This window comes from Nothoprocta perdicaria, unplaced genomic scaffold, assembly GCF_003342845.1.
Source record: "Nothoprocta perdicaria isolate Ctin4 unplaced genomic scaffold, notPer1 scaffold_280, whole genome shotgun sequence".
NCBI lineage: Eukaryota > Metazoa > Chordata > Aves > Tinamiformes > Tinamidae > Nothoprocta > Nothoprocta perdicaria.
The window spans coordinates 90424-111756 of NW_020455511.1; the positions used below are offsets into that span (position 1 = coordinate 90424).

Sequence of the window (21333 nt, forward strand, 5' to 3'; positions counted from 1 at the left end):
AGATGATTCCGACAGAAAGAATTTAAAAATGTATATTTATAAATATTTTATACATATGGAGAATATTGCTAATAAAATTTGAACATGCACTTGTATCAAAAAGTTGCATTTCTTCCTTACTTCAGACTTGCAAGTGACAAACTAAATTCAGTTCCAGATCAAAAAAAAGAAGAAAAAAAGCTCAGTGATTAGCACAGTTGGGTGCTAAGTGGAAGCAAAGAAAAGCAGAAAAACAAACACAGCACAAAAGAGTTAAGCAGGGAGGTTACATATACAAAGGGAAGCAAATTTGCTGATAAACTTGTCATTTCACATGAAGCTTTAACCTTGGCAATATTTTACATTTAAACAAAGACTGATATGTAGCGGGGGTTTGTTAAATCCCTGGAGGCAACGCTTGCTAACTTTCCATTTAAAGTCTGCTTCTTCCATGTGAGTATTCATTTGACAAGTTCTCCACAGATCTCTAACAAGACTATTCCATCTTATCCTCTTCTCCCATTTTAATATTGTTCAACACCTCCTCCCACACATACCGCCAACACATGCACCTCCCTTTAACAGATAACAGCCAGATCCAGTTATCTAAAGAGGAATTTATTATGCTGGTCTGATAAAACACCAGCCCTCTCAGCTGCAAGGACATGCCTGGATAACATATTGAGATATGTCTCAGATGTTGCATCAGACATCTTCGAACTTCAAAGTCAATTAAAGATCAATTGCATAGCACCAGAAAACACTCTTGTTGGGACAAAAAAAAAAAAGTGATTTTTTGGAAGTACTATTCCTAGTGGTAGTGGCAAGGACAGTGCTTCTTAATGGATATATGCTAAGTATTTTTGGACAGAAAGCTACTAAGGAGCCAAAAACAACACTTAATCCTAGCACATTTTACTGGCATCAGGCCTCCTAATTGCTAAAGGAAATTGCCTAGGCTGCATCTGCATGGCACAATGTGCCGTGCTAATTAACCCTGAGGAGACACCGATTAATCCGGGCAGAGTGCCATGATGACACGGCTACTGTGCTGGCCTGGGAATCTCCCCACAGCAGTGATCTGTGCCATTAAATTACTCCTCATAGGATGGTTGAGGTTGGAAGGGACCTCTAGAGCTCATCCAGTCCAGCCCCCTGCTCCAGCAGGGACACCTGGAGCACGGGGCACAGGGCGGCATCCAGGTGGGCTGGGAAGATCTCCAGAGCAGGAGACTCCACTGCCTCCCTGGGCAGCCTGTGCCAGGGCTCGGGCACCCTCACAGGGAAGAAGTTCCTCCTCACATGGAGATGGAGCTGCCTGGGTTTCACCTTGTACCCATTGCCCCTTGTCCTGTCACTGGCCACCACCAAGAAGGCTTTGGCCTCATCTTCTTTGCACACTCCCCTCAGGTAATTATACATGTTGATCAGATATCAAACATCGTCTGTCCCCAGAAAGAAGACACCTTCAAGAAAATTGAAGCCTTCAAATACCTTCTGATAGTATGATATCTCCTCACATAAAGATACACATCTCCTCACACTGGTCCATTAAAAACAAACAAACAGAAAGAAAAAAAAAAAAAAAAGAGGGAAAAAAAGAAACAAACAAACAAAAAGGAACACTGATAATCATGGAAATTCTTGCCAAACAGCAAGAAAGTCCACTGCTATCCAGAGGTAATCATATGATTTTACGATGTTCGGATGAGGAACTGAGGGGATGGGCAGTCCTTTTCACCCCAACATAGAAGCCACAGTTCGGCTTCTCAGATGGGAAAACTGTGCTGATAACGTCCATAAAGCCTGCCAGCCCTTCAGCTGCGGCAATCCAGCCCCAGATTTAACTATTTATCTTGGCCCCAAAGTGGAGTAGGCAGAGATGCTTGTACGTGCTGGCGTAAACGTTCACAACTAAGTTCCCAACAGCAGATAGCAGAGCCACCAAAGTTGTTAGCACACGGAGAATAAGTTAAACGGGTGCCAAAGTAACCGGGTAACTTTCCTTTTGACACCCCTGCGATAAACCAAGCCTTGGGCTGGCTTCCAGAACTACCTTATCTGCTGTAACTGATGCCACCTCTTGGTACAGGGACCAGCTCTGCACTGTAGTGCAAGTGTACTTTGAGCTTCTTGTGACTTGATAAAGCACACACCATAAGGAGCAGCGTGAGCCTCCTGCTCCAATGCAGACTGGTGTTTGTGCTGCTGGAGAGCAAGAGGAAAGGGTAAGGTGGGGATAAGTATTACAGCCTGCGTCAGAACATAGTCCGCCACATTGCACGAAAAGGAAGGACACGAAAGGGCCATTTACTGCAGCCCTAAGCAGGCAAAAGTCAGGGGAAAGTGTTTCCCTGCTAGGTAGGACATAAGCATCCCCTATGCAGTCCTTTTTCCCCCATCTCTTCCTTCCATTCACATTAAAAAACTGAGCTATTTCTAGGAGAATCCCATTAGTCTGGGACTTTAAGGAAGGCCCCTGTCAAGCAGCAGACGTCCTGCAAAGCTCAGCGCCATGAATTAATGCATGAGTTACCTGAGCAGGGCGGACTCGTGTTGCTGGCCATGGGGACACGCGAGCCGCGCCACAGCCCGCCCGGCTGCTCGCCTTTCAGCCCGCGTGCACAGGCACCCGCTGCAGGAACAGAGAAGGACGGACTCACCTTGGACCGGGCTTTGCCGCAGAACATTCCCAAACCTCCTCTCTCCACGGGGAAGGGAGCTGGTTTCAGCAAACATGCAGTTTCCCCTCGACAAATTACAGGCTCAGCTAAGAGTCTAGAAAGTGCGTTGCGTTGACATTGAGAAACCACCTTCTTTAAGCAACACCAAAGCCCTTCTGAGCCCTCCCGGCTTGCATCAGAGCAGGCAAGAAATGACTTGGACTAGTCGGCCAAGTCCAACACACCCCCAAATCCTACTGGCTTGCACACTGCATACCCATTAGATGACTACAATTTTAACAGCAATTGCTAAGTAGGTGTAAAGTAAGTGAAACTCCTCTGATGGATGCTTAAAGAACACTCGGTGCTTACTTATATCTGGTTTACAAGGACATTTACAAGGACATTACAAGGACATCCCTCCGAAGGACCTCAGGTCTACAGGGTAAGGAAGTAAAGTCACCATCCCCCTCTCTGCAGACAGTGATGGACTTTACAAGGCCATTGCATTTGAGATATTGGTTGTTGGGGTAAAAAAATGGAGGGAGGAGCAGATGTCAAGTGATGCATTAGCATAAGGAATTACCTCCAAGTGGTTCTAGCAGGAAAGAAAACTAGGAAGACCTTCAGCTCCAGATCACCTTCAACCTTTCTCAGTAGGCCACTTATATGTGGCATTGCTTGTTCACATTAGCACATCATTAAGCACCTCTGACAAGCAAACACAGGATGAATAGCACTCGCTTCTTTAAAGGGAGAAAGGATTAGGGAAGATCGAGGGCCATTCTTTTGTCTTACCATGAATAGGACTGGGAAGGTGGAGTAATGAAAGTGTGGGAGGCCACAAAAGACTATCTTGTTTGCCCCATTCCTGTCATTTGGCCTCTCGCTCACCATGGGGACACAAGCAATGGAGAGCAGGCTGCTGTTCCTTAAGCCTTAAAGTCTCTGGTCTCCAGCTCCACCTGGGAAATTTGGAGGAGGAAGAGGGAGCAGTCTGATAGCTTATAAAAGAACACTTCATTAAGCTCCTAACCTACAAAATTAAGTTGACGATATGGAGCTGCTTGACATTATATTTAGAAACAGCAGTTCAGAAACACTAATAACCACGATGTGCCCTAAAAATAGTTTATGGATTTCAACTGACATGATGAAGCATCATAAAAAGCTCCATCCCTCTTCTCTGAGCAGCCTCTCAGGGAAAGAAAGCACTTTCCTGCTTTCTTTCACAGCTCTGCAAAGCAAGCTGTGAAGCACTGCACTCTTCATGGATGTAGGGTGGCTCTAGCTGCACAACAGAGGTTGCTTAGGCAGTTAGTTTGATTTGGAAATTTGTATCTGGGGGAATCCACATTCTTCAGAGATGTGTCTCCATATCCAGGCCTGGACACTTAAGCTCTGGTATCAAATGTTGTGCTCCTTGTTGGCGCAGTCTAGGATGAGGGGCACTGCCAAAGGTGTGAACATGGTCCGGGGTCACTGATGGCCATTGCAATGTAAATGCCGTTTCTCTTGCCCATCCCCAAAGGCCAACTGTCTCCTCAGATGTTCTGTGAATCAATGACTTGACCACAAGAAAAGTTAAGAAAATTCAAACTCATGTTGATTTTACCTGCTCAGACGCAAACTTCCCCAGACTAACCACCACATTTACCTCCATGAGGACCACGCAGCAGAGTGTGTCAGTCCCTTCCAAGGGTGGTAGACAAATAACCAGTGTCTTTTAAGGGCGGAGGGAGGACCACAAGCACAGTGCCTCCAAAAAGAGGAAATGTTTTTCTCCAGGGCCCCACATCCAGCTCTTGAGAGCTGCTTATCACAGGTTTCGTCTCAAGCCCTCCTATTCTAACTGATATTTTATTAACACAGAAACAGAGCAGCAGCACAACCGGACTCCAGTCTTTGCAGAAGCCAAAGAGCAAGGCCAAGATGAACTATCCGACCAGCATGTCCTGGTCAGCTAAAGTATTCTCATCACAGCTTGTGGATTTGGCCACAGCTAATGAGGCTTTCCTGGAAAAAAAAAGGCATGCAGAAGTAGCAATACACCTATCCCTTCCACCAAAAAATATCTTGGGAGACAGCCAGTACAACAGCAATCCTATATCCCACATTTTCAGGCTCCAGATCATGAACTTTAAGGCTGCGGTAATCCAACTAGTTCACTAGATCTACCAACAAGCTAGATTGAGAGAAAATATATAGAAACTGTGTCATCTTCAGCATACGTTTACCTGGAACAGGCGAAGGAATAACCCAAAATTGAAAAAAAAAATTCTCTCTGCAAGCACTGCTGCTAAAAGACAGAGCCGTTCACAGAGCAAGGCAACCCAAGGCAGCCCCAAAAGCGTGAAAACTTGCTGCTTTTCACTTCATGTGTGAGTAGAGGCAGCAGAAGGTGGGGGAGGGAGAGGACGGGGTGGGAAGGCGCAGGAAAGGCAGTGCAAAGCTTTGCAACACTTCTTTACTGTGCCGCTGTGCTGGCGTGTACTCGGGGTCATCGTGGAGAATGATATAGATAAGAGAATAAAAAAATAGATATAGATTAGAAATAGAATTTACGAACATAGAAAAATGCTTAATTAAAAATTAATTAAAAATAATTAAAAAATAAAAATTAATTAAAAACAATAAAAAAAATGCTAACAATAGCTGTCACAGAGAGGCTTCTGGCCAAGACTTGGATTTGCACAGGAGTGCCCCAATCGTCATGGCAGTATGTACATAATTTCTCCCACAGAAATAGACGCTTTTGAAGAAATTCCACACACACATGCATTCATATAATGCTTCCGAGGCATTAAACACTGCCACTCAGTAACAAATCACCCACAAGTCCTACCCAGTTTAGATATACTTTAAAAAGTCTGCTCGCTTGCAAGACCCAAACCCTCCCAGCACTCCAAAACTGGTCAGATTTCACCACTGCACACACACACAAAGAATAAAAAAAAAAGGCTAAACTTACAAGCCTGGTAGCCCACCGCTTCTCTAGCGCTCGGTGCATCATTTAACCGCAGTGCCTGAAACAGTAACTTGACCTCTCTGGGAAGGTGGGCGGTATTATACAAGCTGAAACATTAGAAACATGCATAATTACGCTGGGTATTTGCCACACGTTCCTTCATCCGTGAACAAGTACGAGTGGAAAAGTCACCCCGACACTCCAGGCTTAGATTATGTCCAAACCATCAATTAAGAAGATTTTTCCCGAGGCCCCGTGAGAATTAAAATTGCGGGGGGCGGGAGAGCGTTTCCTTGTGTGCATTACTAGAAATGCACAAAGTCAGTGTTGTCGGCTCGGGGCTGACACTGCAGCGGGATGGACATGGGATTTCCAGCTTTCTCATCCACCTGCACTGCCGGGAGGAGGAGCAGGGTGGGCAAAGGAAGAGGAGATGCTGTGGTGGCCCCTTCTGCACCAGCAACATGAGCTGTCGCAATGACCACGTGGAAAGGGAGCAAAGAACAACAAAATGCCCCAAAGTCATTGTTTTTTCAAGTGAGCCTCAGATAAGAACTGACACCAGCCAATTTTCATAAGAAAACACTTGCAGAACTTGCTGGGAATGTTACTTGGTTCAAGCCTGCTTTTGGAAAAAGTGGTCTACTCAGCTCCTTAAATGCTCCTTAAAAACGTGGATCATTTTATTCTGAAAACCCTCGCCACCTCACACAGAGTCTAAAACCTGTGAAAAGATGTCAGAACAATTCTCCTAAGCCTTACCTAAAGTCTCTCTTTAAAATATCTCTGAGCTGCAAGATGAAAGTGCCTTAAAGTCAAACAAAAGTGGTTTGTGGTTGAAAAAAAGAATTGAAAGGTAATGGGCATCTTCAGTACAGAAACAACTGCAGAGCAAGAAACTGAGCCTACATTAAATGCTGTCTGAGACCCTCTAATTGCCGCTCCGTGGGGGCAGGCATCTTTGCAGGCTTTTTTGGTATTTTTATTCTGCAAGTAAATACCAGAGAAGGGAAAAGTCAATAGGGTAGGATTTAAGATTTTCAAATTGAAAAGCGGTTTGATAACAATCTTCCTCCAGCCATTCTGCTCGGAGGGAGCAGACAGAGCTCCAGAGCCAATTTGGGCTCGTCAATTAAGCTCCTTCCCCGGCTTTGTTCCGAGGGCCTAGACAAATAACAGCTCATCCCGGGACAGACCTGGGGGCCTTTCGCAAATATTTCGTATTCCAGTGCAAGCTCAGGCACATTACATACACATCTGGAGCACCCACTAAAAATGGGAGCGCCTCCCCCTCGCAGTGCCTTCATGACACTGTTTCATAAACTCCCTGACAGAAAGCAAGCAATTTTATAGAGGGCTTCCATCCAAAAGGAAAAAAAAAAAGAAAATAAATGTTGTGATCTATAGCCTGTCTGCACACCGGAGCTGGCAGGGGGAAGGGAAGGATTCAGGTGCAGAATCAACTTTTTTTCCATTGTTTATCAGTGCTTAATTTTGAGGGGAATAAAGTGCCTTGTATAATTATTGAAAAGCAGGAATTGTTTCCAGGTGGGCTGAACACTGGGCTGCTTTGGAAGGAAAATCCCTCGCATCCTCTTCCCCCCGGAGCATCTGGGAGAGCTCCGAGCAGGACGAGCTCGCGACTGCATCGACCCACCCCGGTGTCCTCTGCCAGCTCAGCAGGGCACAGGCACAGAGAAAAGCACCAATACCGCAGGAAACGAGCCCAAAGCAAGGGCTGGGAGCTGCAGGAGCCCCCTGTCTGGGGAGCACTCCAAGCCTCCAGCATCACGGAGCAGCAGCGGCAGCAAAGGATGAGCTGCAATTCACACTCCGCTCCAGGGAATAACACTTGCGCAGTGTAAAAACACACACACTAAATAATAATAATAATAATAATAATAATAATAATAATAATAATAATAATAATAATAATAATAATAATAATATATTATTAATAATGATAAAATAGTAAGATAATAGTGATAATAAAAAATACGCCACAATGCATATGTTAAACATGAAAGAAACCCCCCTCAGGGGCTGGATGCTCGGAGATGACATTTCAAAGCAAGGCAATATTGTTCCCTGGAGGCTATCAGGACACCGGGAGGGACATTCCGCTGCGGGGCGATGAGCGCAGGGATTCGGGTCTCCCCACCAGGACCTTCCACAGAGACCTCAGGGGTCTCCAGCCCCCGTGTGCTCTGCTCCCGTGCAAACAGGGCTGCAGCAGCAGCGCAGACCCCTGCAAGGGCAGGGACTGCGAGGCGGGCAAGGGAAGGAATCAATATCTACACACAGACAAGGAAAAACCTCCACAAAGCTGTAAAGAAAGTTGCTCATGTAAAAGGAATCCCACCCTTGCTGCACAGTGGGAAAGCTACACATAAAGATATATAAATGATGTACTGCCACTTCCCATCCCCAAACACCTGCACCCTGTGGAAGCAGCAGCGGGTGCTTTCTTGGAGCAGTGGGGAATGGAAGGAATCAAGGCAAAAGGGAGGCTCTGACAGAGTGAAGCGCTCGGCAGAGAGGGAGTTTATTTATTTGGTTTATTCAGCCTCAGCACAATCCTCCATGAGGTTGGATGTGCACCAGCAGAGTGGGAATCCAGCGGCAGCAACACTAATCCCTGCCATTCCTACCCAGCAGGAAGGCTCTCCTGCCTCGTGTCCCTGGGTGCAGAGGTGGATTTGGGCCAGTTTAGGGTAGGAGAAGCGCTCAGGTGAGGGAGCAGCGCACAGGTGACGCTGCTGCTGTGACCTCCCTCATCCATCCAGGCACCAGGCTCCAAGAAATGAAATTACACCACGCACATGCCTGGCAGAAACAGCCTCGAGGTGGCCAATATCAAACCACAAAATGAGATTTCCATTTTTTTTTTTTTTTCTAGCCATTCTTAACCCTCTGCAACTTGAGAGGAGTGAAAGAGGACACCGACTAGCAATGAAATTGCTAATTATTTGCCCCATTTTTCCTCCTCACCCCAGCACTGCAGAGCTGCTAGCTGCAAAATGGGATAGGGACACATTGGTGACAAAAAAAAAAGGGGGCCCCGATTCCTTCTGAAAAATGTCAAATCACCTCATGAGATCATTTTCCCTTTCAGCTGCAGGGGTAAGTGCAAGGAAAGCCGTCCTATTCTGGGCTATGTTATTTAAGGCCGGTTAATTTACTGAGCACCGGCTTCTGCCGCACAGCGATTCCTATTAGGTGTCAGCACGCCAAGGCATACGGCTCCACAGGGATCCCTTTACACCGGGAAGAGCCCTCGCATCACTTACTGGATGAACATCACCTCCAGGGTGAAAAAGTTTCCCTGAAATAATCCTGAAAAATAAAAAAATCCACCATCCCTTCCTGATTTACTTTTATGATGCCACTTGTTTTGACTAGAAGAAAGCATGGGGCTGTTTAATTGTGGGCTGGCTTGCATTTTTGAGGCACACCAAGTCATCGCCCTCTTTCAGCTGTGTTTTTCAGGGCCCTTTTGCAGGACATCAGCCCGTGCAAAGGATGCACAGCAGACGTGCAGCCTCGCCAGCTGTGCTTTCCAGCATCAGTTTTTCATTCCTGTCCCTGTCCTGAGCCTGCTTTTCTTCCCACCTGTCAAACTCAGCTTCATTCCCCTCCACATCCGGGGAAAAAAAAAATTACACTTTCTGGCATTACTGCATAACACAAACTTTACCGAAATTTGAGAAGCAAGAATGTTTTTCTCTCGGTTCGGATGTGCAGACACCTGCAGCTCAGTCTCAGGTGTGCATCCTGGAGCCAGCAGCAGAACGAATGGAAATGTCACAGACCAGGCGCCTTTTTTCCCACTTCCTTAAACACATCCAGAGACTGCTCCGGGCAAACAATGGGAATATTGCCCTTTTGAAGCAGAAATCCTGCCCTGTGAGATACGCTGTGGCAGGTTATGCAGGTCAGATACCCAAACTGTGGCTGGAGTTTATGTGAGCAGGAAGACAAGGAGCCCCAAAGATGCTGGGAAGCAGGATGGAAGCAGGAGCCCGAGCAGCCAACACGGCCAGGCGGGAACCACTGAGCATTTCATGGCTACGTTATCAGGGGTGATATCAACGACGATGTTATCAACGATGCTGCTATCAACGTGATGAGATGTGAGGCACAGGGCTGATTACCTGGAAGCCTTTTCCATGCACCTCTGCCCAGGCGTCCCCACACTGCCCCTGGTTTCCCCTGGGGTGCACTGACGAAGAAGCAGCCCCCAAAAGCACAGAGTTTGCCCATTACTGGCAATTTTATTGCCCCCTTTCTTGGGGCCTGCAAGGAGGTGAATACCTGCTTGCAAAGACACCATCCCCTCTTGCAGGGCAAGCATTTCACACCTCGAACACCAAAGCCCTTTCCATGGGTCTTTTTGAGCTGGATCCCACCCCACAGCCCAGAACACGGCCCAACTACCTGGGTTTTAGGGGCTGCATGCAAGGATGCTCCAAAAGACACTGTCTTTCCTTGCTGTATGTGACTCCTGCCTCCCCTAGTCTCAGCTCCAAATGCCAGTGGTCCATCATACCTGCAGCACGAGATCTGTCATGCCAACACCACTGCAACTCAACCAAAAGGCAGGGAACTCGCATGAAGCACCGGCAGCCCTTGCAAATACCAGGCAACATTCACATTTTGCATCAAACATGTGGTCTGGATTAAAAAATAAATGGTTAATTCCCCCTATCCATGCTCTGACCCTCTGACAAATCACTTCCTGCTACAAGCTGGGGCAGCACAGGGGACTTTGGACACCTACCAGCTGTCACAGAACACACACATGATTTTTATTATTATTATTTCCTTTAATAATAAGGCTCTTGATAGCACATGGTGCTTTCAGCATCCTCCCTCAGCCGCTCTGCCAGTATCAACATATCCACATCTTCCAATATTTCTACTTGGCAATTCAAAAGAAATGATGCCTGAGGGGAATTGGGTTACAGACATAACTTGCTACATAGTTCTGGCATGATTAATTCCTAATTGAAAAAAAAAAAAAAAAGAAAAAAATAGAAGAAAAAAATCCCACGTTATTAATTCAAGGTGTTGAGGGAAGCAATCCACACTAATAGTTTCTTCCTCATTCCAACTGATGTATTTTGTTGCTCTACTTTGAGAAATTCACTCCCCGATACTGCTTTTAAATGGAACCAACCAACACACATCAGGCAAAAGTAGATGACACGCAACTCCTTGAGATCCCTTGATTTTTATGAACAGGTTTTCATCCAAAAAAAAAAAAAATCTGCACAAAGCTAAACTCTGGGGCATTGGTACTGGTTACAGACTGTTCCTCTTCTTCCATTACTCACTAAAACAAGCTCTGGTAGCCCGTTGACGCTCAGATAAGCCACCAGACCTGCCAAACAAAGCCCAACTGGACCAGCGCTGTTGGACTTAGCAGCCAAGAGAATCCACTTGATGAAATTCCCATCTGGAGTTTTGATCTAATCAACACTAGTTCCAGATTAAAGCTGCTCCTCTATTGTGATGCAAATAACGTACAACCCACCGACACGGGGAGGTCATTAAACTAGAATGAGGAGGCGTAAGCACAGAAGCAGCTCAGAGAGATGCAGGAGGCGAGCTCAGCAAAGGTGACCCCGGCGTCGTGGGTGATGCACATCAAGAAGAGAGCCTGCATTGTGGCCACACGTCACCCGCGACGCAAGCAGCCCCGCAACAACCCGCTCCCAATCAGCAGGTCAGCAACGGAGGGAAACCAGACCAGTGGAGCACAAACCTGGCCAGAACGAGTGTATTCACGGCCAAGAAAACGGAGAAATCCCCACAGAAAGAAAGTGGAGAGGTCCCTGCAGAAAGCAGGAGTCGGTGCACGGGGAGACTGCAAAGAGGGCAGGTTCCCAACCCACAGGACACAACCGAGATGGGGCTGAGCTGATAAAGGCACTTGTATCTTATCAGAGCTTTGGCACATCGTGGTCCCTAGCCACTACCTGTTTTTCCTCTGTTCCTAGGAGGACAACAAAACTGCTGTTTTTCAGACACAGACAAGATAAATCTCAGGCAGTCTCCAGTACACCCTGCCAGGAAAAGTTTCTTCATTGCATCTATCATTAAGCAGAATATACATCTTTTCACAGATATGCATACATTTCCTTTCCATTAGCGAGGAATGGACTTGGCACAAAGACTGTCCAGGATTTTATTTTATTTTTTTTTAATATCCAAAGTAGAACATCATGAAAAACAGCAGCAGCCTGCAAAGCTGCAGGAGTCCTCCAATGCCTCTGTGTTACTGTAAGAAGCTGCAATGACTTTTTTCCTTTAATGAGCTGAATTAGAAAGAAAAGGAACTGCAAAGTAAGTTCATCACTTCTGCTGCAAGAACAAACTGCTTGAGACAAAGTCCAAAGCTAGGAGAAATCTAATAACAAGCTGAAAATGCAAAGTGAAGGGCGGAGTGCCAAGGCAAAAGGTCTTACTTTAGGTTAGATTAGAGGGAAAAACCCAATCCACCTTTTTTTTTTTTTTTTTTTTTTTTTTTTTTTTTTTTTTTTTTTTTTCTGTCAACCACCTTTTCTGCATGTTCTTAGGGCCTTTGGAGAAGGCAGGGAGCATGCAGGGCACAGAGGAAGGGGAGATGCAGGCACAGCGTGGCAGGGAGCGAGCAGAGCACACGCTCCATCCTGGATTTACAGGAGATGAAGGGAGCCAGTGCAGCTGAGAGAGGGGAGCAGCAAAAGCCCAAGAGCAGCCGAGACACGAGAGGCTTCAGAGACACTCGGGAAAAGGCACCAAGTAACGGGGTGAAAACGGCCAGGAGCCCCGAGACATTTCTTAGGCTAAAACTGCCCCCAATGGCTACAAGAGCTTTGGGGAGAAAATAGCTGTGCCGAACACCCAGTCCTGCCCCGAGCTCCTTCCATCAGCACGTGGATGGATGAGCATGGATGGGTCCATCAACTCATCCACGGATGGGACAGCCCAGTGCCAGTCACCTCGAGTTGCACGTTGACAATGGTGCAATATTCACTGCAGACTCTCACATCCACTCAGTAAGGATGCTCCACAATCAGCAAGGAATTTCCTTCACTTTTTCTCAGGATGCAGTGCAGAACATGACAGGTCAATGGGCCAGGAGGTCGACCTGCCTTGGGCTGGTGCCCCTCGTGGGTACCAGATCCAACAGGGCTGGAGGGAAGAACCACTCCATAACTCTCCAGGGGAAGCCACCACTGCTGCCTTAGTTATTTTAATGATTTTACTCAGGGAAGGAAAGGAAGTTTTCCACTTTTAACCTCTAATATTTTCCCTTAGTCAGACAAAAAAAAAAGCTTTGGAAAGTGAGCATTAATATCAGTTTTGCAATGGCACAGAAACACAGATCTGGGTGCAACACAGAGCATCGTCTTTCACCACCTGCTCCAGCTCCTTCTACAGGTCTCTGCTATTCTGGGTTTTAAAATAAAGGTAAAAGACTATTTCAAAGAGCAGAGAATAAACAGCCCGTGCTTATTGCTTCTCACGTACGATGCAGACACGAAGGTCATGTTTTCAAGAAGCTCCCACACTCACACACCTGCCTATAGGAACGTATGGCCATGGACCAGACTTCACAGTTTGGGGCTGCAGTCAACACAATTAGATGCTCTGGCAGTTCAGCTCAGTCAAAGCCAGTTTGACTAAGTTTTAATACACAATTTCCCTTGTTGTCCAAGAGAAAACAGGAAGCGCCAGCACTGTATTAGTCTCCTCCCTATACTTAATTTCCATTATTTTTGTTGTTGCTATTCTGCTATTTTTACCATCTTTCATTACGAGTACAACTCCATGTTACTCAAAGTGCCTTTAAAAGCAGATGAGGTTTGTGTTCGAGGATCACTGAGGGAGTTTTATTAAGGTGCAAGGAACTTCAACCCAGGGTTTATGAAGACTGGATTTATAGACAGAAAGGTCTTTAGTACCTTAGTGCTTTAGTACTTAAGTACTTTCCTTTACAACTCAAAAAAACAGTAGCACAGGCCAGTCAGGGGCTCCTTTTGGTTAAGCAGCACCAGCTAAGTATGGCTCTGACTTGCCTTGTAATAATAGGATTGTATTAAACAATTCAATTAACAGTTGCTTTTAAATCCATCAGTAACAAACTAACTCGTAAATCATCCTTTTTTTTTTTTAACTCAGATAGTTGCAGGGATATTATTTCCTGCGTTTACTGAAGGCATCCCTGTCCCACTTTTATGATGCAAATCAGGAAGCTGCCTGGAGGAAAGGGGAGGGCTGGGGAGAAAAGCTCTTTTAATTGAAATTACAATGAGACCTTATCCCCACTGCAGTACCAGTGGAGGCTCCGGCCCCAAACTGGGGAGTCCTCCACTCTGCACGTGCACCCCTGTCCTCCCCCAGGAGCTCTGGGCAGCGCTTGCCTGACCCCCAAGAAAGCCAACCCCAAGAAAACAGCAGGAATTGCACCAAATGGCTCTTGGAAAGGGCAGGGATAATTCACTACATCTCACTCAGCATGCAGCTATAGGGAAAACAGAGAGAAAAAATAAAAATAAAACGCACAGTATGAAGCTGTAACAGCCTCCAAAACAAAACACGGGCCCGAATCCCGCAGCAGGAATGGCTCTGGAATGCGAGCGATGAGGGCGGGAGCTGGATCGCCGGTGGGGGACGGCGGCAGGCGGGATGCAGGGGCAGCCTGTGCCTCCCCCAGCCCCACACTTCAATGCGCAGGGGTGCACACACTGCAACGTGAGCAGCGGGCACGGGAGCTGGGGATGCAGCAGGGATGGGACGGCGTGCAACGGGAGATGCACCAGGAGATGGCCACGGAGGGCAGGATCGTGGGGCTGAACCCGTCCTGTGGCTGCAAACCCCGAAACTGCCCCTCTTGTCCCGCTCACCTCGCACGTGTGGGTGCAAAACTTCATGCGCAGGACTGCAGGTCCCCTTTTGGAACTAGCTGCTGGCATTAAAATCGCACCAGCATTAAGACTGAAAAATAAGCCAGGCAGGCACTTGACCCTGGCTTGGCCCGTGGGCTGAGCTCAGCATCAGCCCTCCAGCCTCCGCGCTCCCAGGCCTGGCGACGCGAGCGCCAGACACGAAACAGACCCCACGCTCCCAAGTTTACATCTGCCGAGAATAAGGCTCCTTATAATAGCACGAGGAATGTACCCAGTCACCTGCTATTTTTAATATCCTGGAACTACTATTTTTTTTAATTTTTTTTTTTTTTATTTTTTTTCCCCTTTTCCCTCCCTAGGACATTTTCTTGATCCGAAGGCACTGACCCCCAAATAAACAAACAAGGGGATCCCGCTGTGGGGCAGAGCGGCTCCGTGCCCCCCCCCCCGGTCCCGCGGCGCCTCCTCCGCGCTTGTGACCGTCACCACGTGTGCAGGGACACAAAGGAGGGCTTGTTCTCCCGGCACTTCCCCGGAAAGCTCCGTTCCCGGCTGGCGCTTGAGCCGAGGTGACCAACATCCCGCCGAAAAAGCGCCACGGGGCCACAAGGAGCGGCGGCCACAGGGACCGCGCGCACGGAGGAGTGCAGGGAAAGGAGCAGGTGGAGCGCAAGGCGGGAGCAGGATGCAAGGAGAAGGCTCCAGCTTCGTGCACCGTCATCTCCGGCACCTGCCGTTTTGGGGGGAAATCAGCCTAAACGGAACCCGGCTGAACCGCACGTGCAGTTCAGGGCAACCAGAGCAAGCCCAGGTCTGAAGGCACAGCCAAGACTGGCGTCTTCCCAAGGAAAAAAAGAGCTTGCCATGAGACCCACGAGTTAAAACTGTAAAAAGAGTTCATGCTATATAACCAAAATAAATGGAACTCAAAAAAAAAAAAAAAAAAAAAAAAAAAAAAAAAAAAAAAAAAAACCACCAAAAACCCTTTTCTTGTGTTGTTTTCTACAAATCTATTAGCCTGGGATCAAGACCAAAAGTTGTTTACTGGGAAAAAAAAATAAAAAAGTGAAGTGAGATTTATAAAAATACGCGGGCAGCTTAATTCTAATCCCAGTCATGTATATTCACACTGAACACCTCAGACAGTCTGATCAGCTTTAAGGTCTTTGATGCCTTTAATTAAGGAACCAAAAAAACCCGACTGTCCTCCTCAAAACACCAACACGTTACAAAGTCAACAAATTTTTACAGAGTTTTTTGCTGTTTAAAACTGTCCATGACCTTAAACTTCAAGCAACTAAAATGCATATCAGAATGGAAACTGAAAAGTGGAGACTACGATCAGGATTTCCAGCAATCTTAACGCACACACTGCCGTAACACACTTGTCCTTGAGTGGTTTCAAAGTGGAGCGAGGACTGTTCTTCACTCCCCTTTCCCACAGAAAGCCCATTTTTGGTCACCAAAATGGTCCCTATGATAAAAGGGCTACACCAGATGGGCTGAAAGCTGCAGAGCACAGAGAAGGTTTAAGAGACATCCTGGAAGTCAGGGAAAGGATGAGAAAAGCATAGGAGCCACAGAAATCCTACATGGATATATCTACATAGACCCACCTTGATGTAGCTGCATAAAACTCAGCATCCATATGTGGTTTTAGCCACTGTTCTCCAATTTTGGGGACTTCTGGAGCCACTCTGTGCCCATCCTTCTCTCCTGCTCTCCCACCTCCCCGTTCTCCAGCACCGGGAATAACAAAATCCAAGCCCAGTCTGCTAAATGACTTCTGCTTCCTGTCCTCATTCACCCCAGGATCCCAATTACACGTTAGCTCATGCTAACGAGGGACACACACACATACTTAGTACATGACAAGGCTCTGGGAATGCACGGCCGGGTGAATTTCACCCCAGTTTGGTAATTTGGTAGCCGCAACGTAAGCAAGGTGGACCAGAGCTAGGTCAGCTTGAGGACATTAATTTATCCATCTGACACTACAAGGATACTAAGGAGAAAGGGCTCGGACAGGGCAGAACTCGTCTACCACAGCCTTTGGGTTAATAATAAAGCATTGGTGAGGGGGGGAAAAAAAAAATACAGGCTTAAATTGCCAAGCTGGAAAAAAAAAAAAAAAAAAAAAAAAAAAAAAAAAGAGAGAGAGAAAAGGAGCTATCAGCTCCTTCAGTTCAATTCCTTTTCTGCTACAATCTTGGAAACCAGAGACCCAAATTTCACAGTATTGTTCCATGTAATAATCGTGCACAGGTCATGTCCCTGCGCTTTTGTCCGGCAAACTGGCCTCGCTGTCCTTTGTCACTTTTGTACTCCAGCTTAAAAACACTCTAAAGCCAAAAATAGAGAGAAAGGCTCTCCAGTTCGAATCCCAGGATTTTTTTTTTCCCCCTTTCTTTTTCCCTTCCAGTCAGACGGCACTTTTTGGCAAATTACCTCTGGAGGAACACGGAGGAGCCGCGTGAGACACCCATGTGCCTTTCCCCTCCGTCCAAATCAGATTAGCTTGGAGGGACTGCGAGGGCTCCTCTGTGTTATGCCAAGACCGGGATGAAAAGAGCAGCATTTGCAAAAGTTTACTATTGTCTGCCTGTCTGCAGCCTTTTTTTTTTTTCCCCCCTTATTTTCTCTCTCTGTCAGAGCTGTTTTCTGAAGCAAAAGTGCCATCCTTTCCTCATTTAACAGGTCACAGAGTAAATGAGGAACTCTGACAGAAATCCTGAACAAACACCATGTATGTTTATGCACCTAAACAAACACGGCGATTCGCCCCAGGGGAGGATCGCAACCGTTTGGCTGGGAGAACAGCTGCTGCTTCTTCCTTTTATTAAAAAATAATAATAACGGGGAGGACATTTGACATGAACAAGCTGTAGGCTGGAGGCATGGACAAGCAGGAAGCTCAAGAGCAAAGCAAAGGAGTTCTTCCAAATCCCGCTCATGGAGCAAGATGCTTTCCATCATCATCCTTTCCGAAGATGCTCATTAACGGACCAATTTTTGAGGCAAGTCGTGTGGGTTTCCACACATTTACAGTCCCGAGGGGGAATCTTAGCACGGTGATTAAATGCCTCTTAATTTCTGACAAAAATTGGTTATGCCACCAAAAGGCCTCCCATTCTCGCTGCATTGCACTTGGGCTGTTGTGCACAGACTGGGGAATTGCACAAAAGAAATAGCAAAAAAGGCAAAAAGCACAAAAAGCAAGGTAAATCAGTGCTTCTTTCTCCTTGTTTCAAGGAAAAACCTTCGACCTTGGAAGTAGGAAGAGGGAATGGGCAAAAAACATTTGACTAATCCCCCTCTAGGTATCACATGTGCCCACATACATACATTACAGATGACATTATCACTGTGCACTGGTCGTGATTCTTCAGGCTTTGGGAGACTGGGAGATTGGACGCTTACATGGATATCTGGAGCTGCACCTACTAATTAAAGTGTTAAGAAAAAGCACTAATTCTAAAGACTTAATGCTTATAAAAAAAATAGAAAAGTCTGCTAATTAGAGACAGACACAAGACATAAGGTAATGGGCAGATTAGCTCTCCTTAGCCTTAAGTGAATACTGTGCACTTCTCAAAGCCCTCGGTACCAGCCTTTGCCAGAGCGGGTCTGGACTGCACCTAAGCTCCAGTATGCTCCAGATTCCCTCCAAGCGGGGTGAAACTTCCAGCTAGTTACTGGGCTTAACCCAGGCTTAAAGCCCGGGGCCTGTGGCAGATCGGAGGTGAGACCGAGCGTCCTTGCAGCCTCTGCAAGACCAGCAATGTTCATCGCTCCAGGCACTTCCAGGCACACATTCCCACAGCGCTTAAAGGTCCTCACCACCACGAACACCCACAACCTCAGCACAACCTCAATGCCAACGAAGTGACTGCCAGCCTACACCCCCTTCTGCTATTTTAGCCCAATTTTTTCCCCCTCCTCGTGAGCAACAGTACAAATACGCCCCAAAACAATATTCAGGTTTAACTACCGGTCTCAAAACCACAGTCACGATTCCACATCCAGCTTCCCAAAGGACCAAAACACCTGGGCAGTGTTCAGAGCTACAGGTGAGCTGGGAGTTGACAGCATAGTTCACACCACAACTACGCTAAGGGCAACCCACGTAAAATTCATAAACTGAAGGAAAAAAAGGCAAAAAAAAAGGCAAAAAAATCAATGATCCTCACTATTCTTCCCCGACACATTACTGCTATTCCATACTGCATCCTTGTGAACAGCTGGGATCAGCCATATGGTTTTGTTATTGCACCTCAGCATGAAGCATCTACAGCAGTAGCAAGAAATGCCTATGGAGCGTCAAAGCTGTTAAGTCTAAGTGGTTTCTCTCGCTTCTCCATGGGACATTTAAATGCTTTTTTACAGCACTGCTGATTATTCAATGAGAAAAGAATAGATACTATCAAGATACTTTAAAAGAATCGTGTTTCATCAGGACCAAACACATCATAAGTTTGATCATAAATCCAAATCACGTAATAAATAACAGTTTAACTGTTATTTCAGTGATTGCATAAGGTATATAAAAAGACATCATGACTTTTATATAACTTTAAATAACTGGAGCAAAAGCTTTCTGAGTAAATCCTACAGAAGTTACAGCTGCAATTTCCAACTATGACATTGACACTATGACAACTATAGACGCTATGACAACTATAACATTGACACTATGACACAGCAAATGACATTTACTGAATCTTTACAAACTTAGGAAGAGCCAAGGACTTTTTTTCTCAAGCCATTTGTTGTTCCTTCTTGTTGCAATGCCACATAAGAACTTTTCCTGCCCGTTACGACACGGCAATCCTTCACTAAAGCCTGCCGGCGGCTTACCACAGCCCACAAATTCACACAAAACTCCTTTCTCCGCAAACACAGCACCCTCAAGTCTTCAAACCACTCGCAGCCCTGCGTGTCCTTCCACTCCGAAGGCAACAAATTCGAACAGATCAGCCAGCCCTGACTGCTCAGAACTCCTTCCATGCTCCATTACTCAATTCCATTAACTAAATGGCTAGGAAAATACCCTCCTCCTCCGTGACCTGCCCCGGCAGTAGGTGCTGACACCACACGAAAATTTGCAGCTCGTCCCCGTGAAGAGCTTTGGTAGCTCAGAGCAGGGCCGGCCAGTCCCCGACGGCTCCGCGGGTAACTCGGCATCACTTACACAGCAGGCTCCTCCTCAGGAAGTTTTCATTTCGCTCTCAGCATCTATTATTTAGGCGTACAGGGCTCTGCAGAAACTGAGACTTCCAGGAGCCCGAGAAAACTGTGCAGAGTGGGGAAAAAAGGTAAATAGATACTGAGGAAAAGCAGCCCCAACGAGCTCATCTCACGCAAAACCCATTCGCGGGATGAAAAATACACCAGTCCTGCCAATGGAAACAGTATTTAAAGCTTGCTAGAGTATTTAGAGTGACGCCCATGAAAGAGAAGGCGCAAGCTCAGTTTTCGAGCTGAAGGCTTGGTTTTAGTCTCAGTCCCACCAATGGCAATGCTTGGGAAACAGCAAAACCCAAAGCAAAGCGGGTGCTCATAGCAAAAAAATGCATTTGATGGCAGCACCATCCTGGACCCTACACAATCACCCGCTTTGCCCACAGCTCCAGCAACGGGAACGGGCAGAAAAAACGCTGCTGTGACCCAGAATAAATGAAACAGAAGCAGCTAGAAATAGAAATAGGAGGACACCAAGCCCGACTAAAAAGTTAAGGTGCAGCCTTACTTACTTATAGGAGCTTACTACAAGCTCCACACCAAGTCGCTGAGAAGCCCTGACACGGGCATCCCCCTTTTACTAAAAGGGGGAATTTGGGGGGGAAAAGTGGGGAGGATGGTGGCCCAATCCTGCACCTTTCCCTCTGGGAATCCGCCTTTGAGAAACAGCAGTCTCAAGGACTTGAAACTCCACCTCCATGGAAAGGTCGGGGTTTTCCTTTGTGTGTCCCGGGTGCCTGCTAAATTAGCTGAACCTTCCCAAAACGCAGGTAATACGAGACGGGTGAGAGGAGGCTGGCGGGGACCTTCCCAGTGCGGCTTTCCATGGAGCCCTTCCCGCCAGGAGGTGTGAAATGGAAGAGTAGGACAAACCTGATACTTTTAATTAGCAAATTGTCCTGGTCATCTTTCTTGCCTAGCCAAGATTCAAGGCTGTCAGCTAATCCACAGGCTGCCAAACGGGCTATGCTATTAATTAAATGTCTGAGAGCTCTCCTTTTTTTTTTTTTCCTTAAAAAAGAAAAAAAAGGGAAAAATAAAAATAATAAAAATAATAAAAATAATAAAAATAATAAAAATAATAAAAATAATAAAAATAATAAAAATAATAAAAATAATAAAGTACAAGCACATTACGGCAAGCCTTAACACCACTATAAGAAAATTAACCAAAAACTCTATCTCTTGTAAGACCCAGGGCCGCAGAAGCCACAGGAAAGTCAGTGTCCTTATTAAGGCTTACTACGCCCGAAGCCTTTTTCACACGTAGCTGTGCACAGAGCCACAACCACCGGGAACAGACAGTTCCCAGGAACTTTGCAGCCATCTGAGCTACTCCCGCAGACCCAAAAAAGTAGCGAATAAAGTAATTCGCAAGCTGCATCCCCCGAAATAGAAAAAAAGAGGAAACAAATAAAAACGGAGGAACATAAATAAAAATGGAGAAAATAAATGAAAAGCGAGGAAATACATGAAAAGGGAGGTAATAAATAGACCGGGCGGGCACGGGGACGTCTCCCCGACGGCGGGTTGAGGCGGCAGGAGGGAGCCCGGAGCGCGGCCCCGCGCGCGCGCCCCGTCCCAC

General features: G+C 46.5%; 1 protein-coding gene across 2 annotated transcripts in view; it reads right to left on the bottom strand.

Annotated features, from left to right (window-relative positions):
• The window catches only part of KANK1 (KN motif and ankyrin repeat domains 1), a 93708-nt gene extending 73916 nt beyond the window's left edge, over window positions 1–19792 (bottom strand). Inside the window, exon 1 of one of the 2 annotated variants that reach the window (XM_026041263.1) lies at window positions 19699–19792. The gene's annotated coding sequence lies outside the window, so the exon portion shown is untranslated. Of the gene's footprint in view, window positions 1–5613; window positions 5689–19698 lie in introns of those variants that run through there. The other variant, XM_026041262.1, reaches the window with a different exon arrangement.
• Window positions 19793–21333: the final 1541 nt, after the last annotated feature.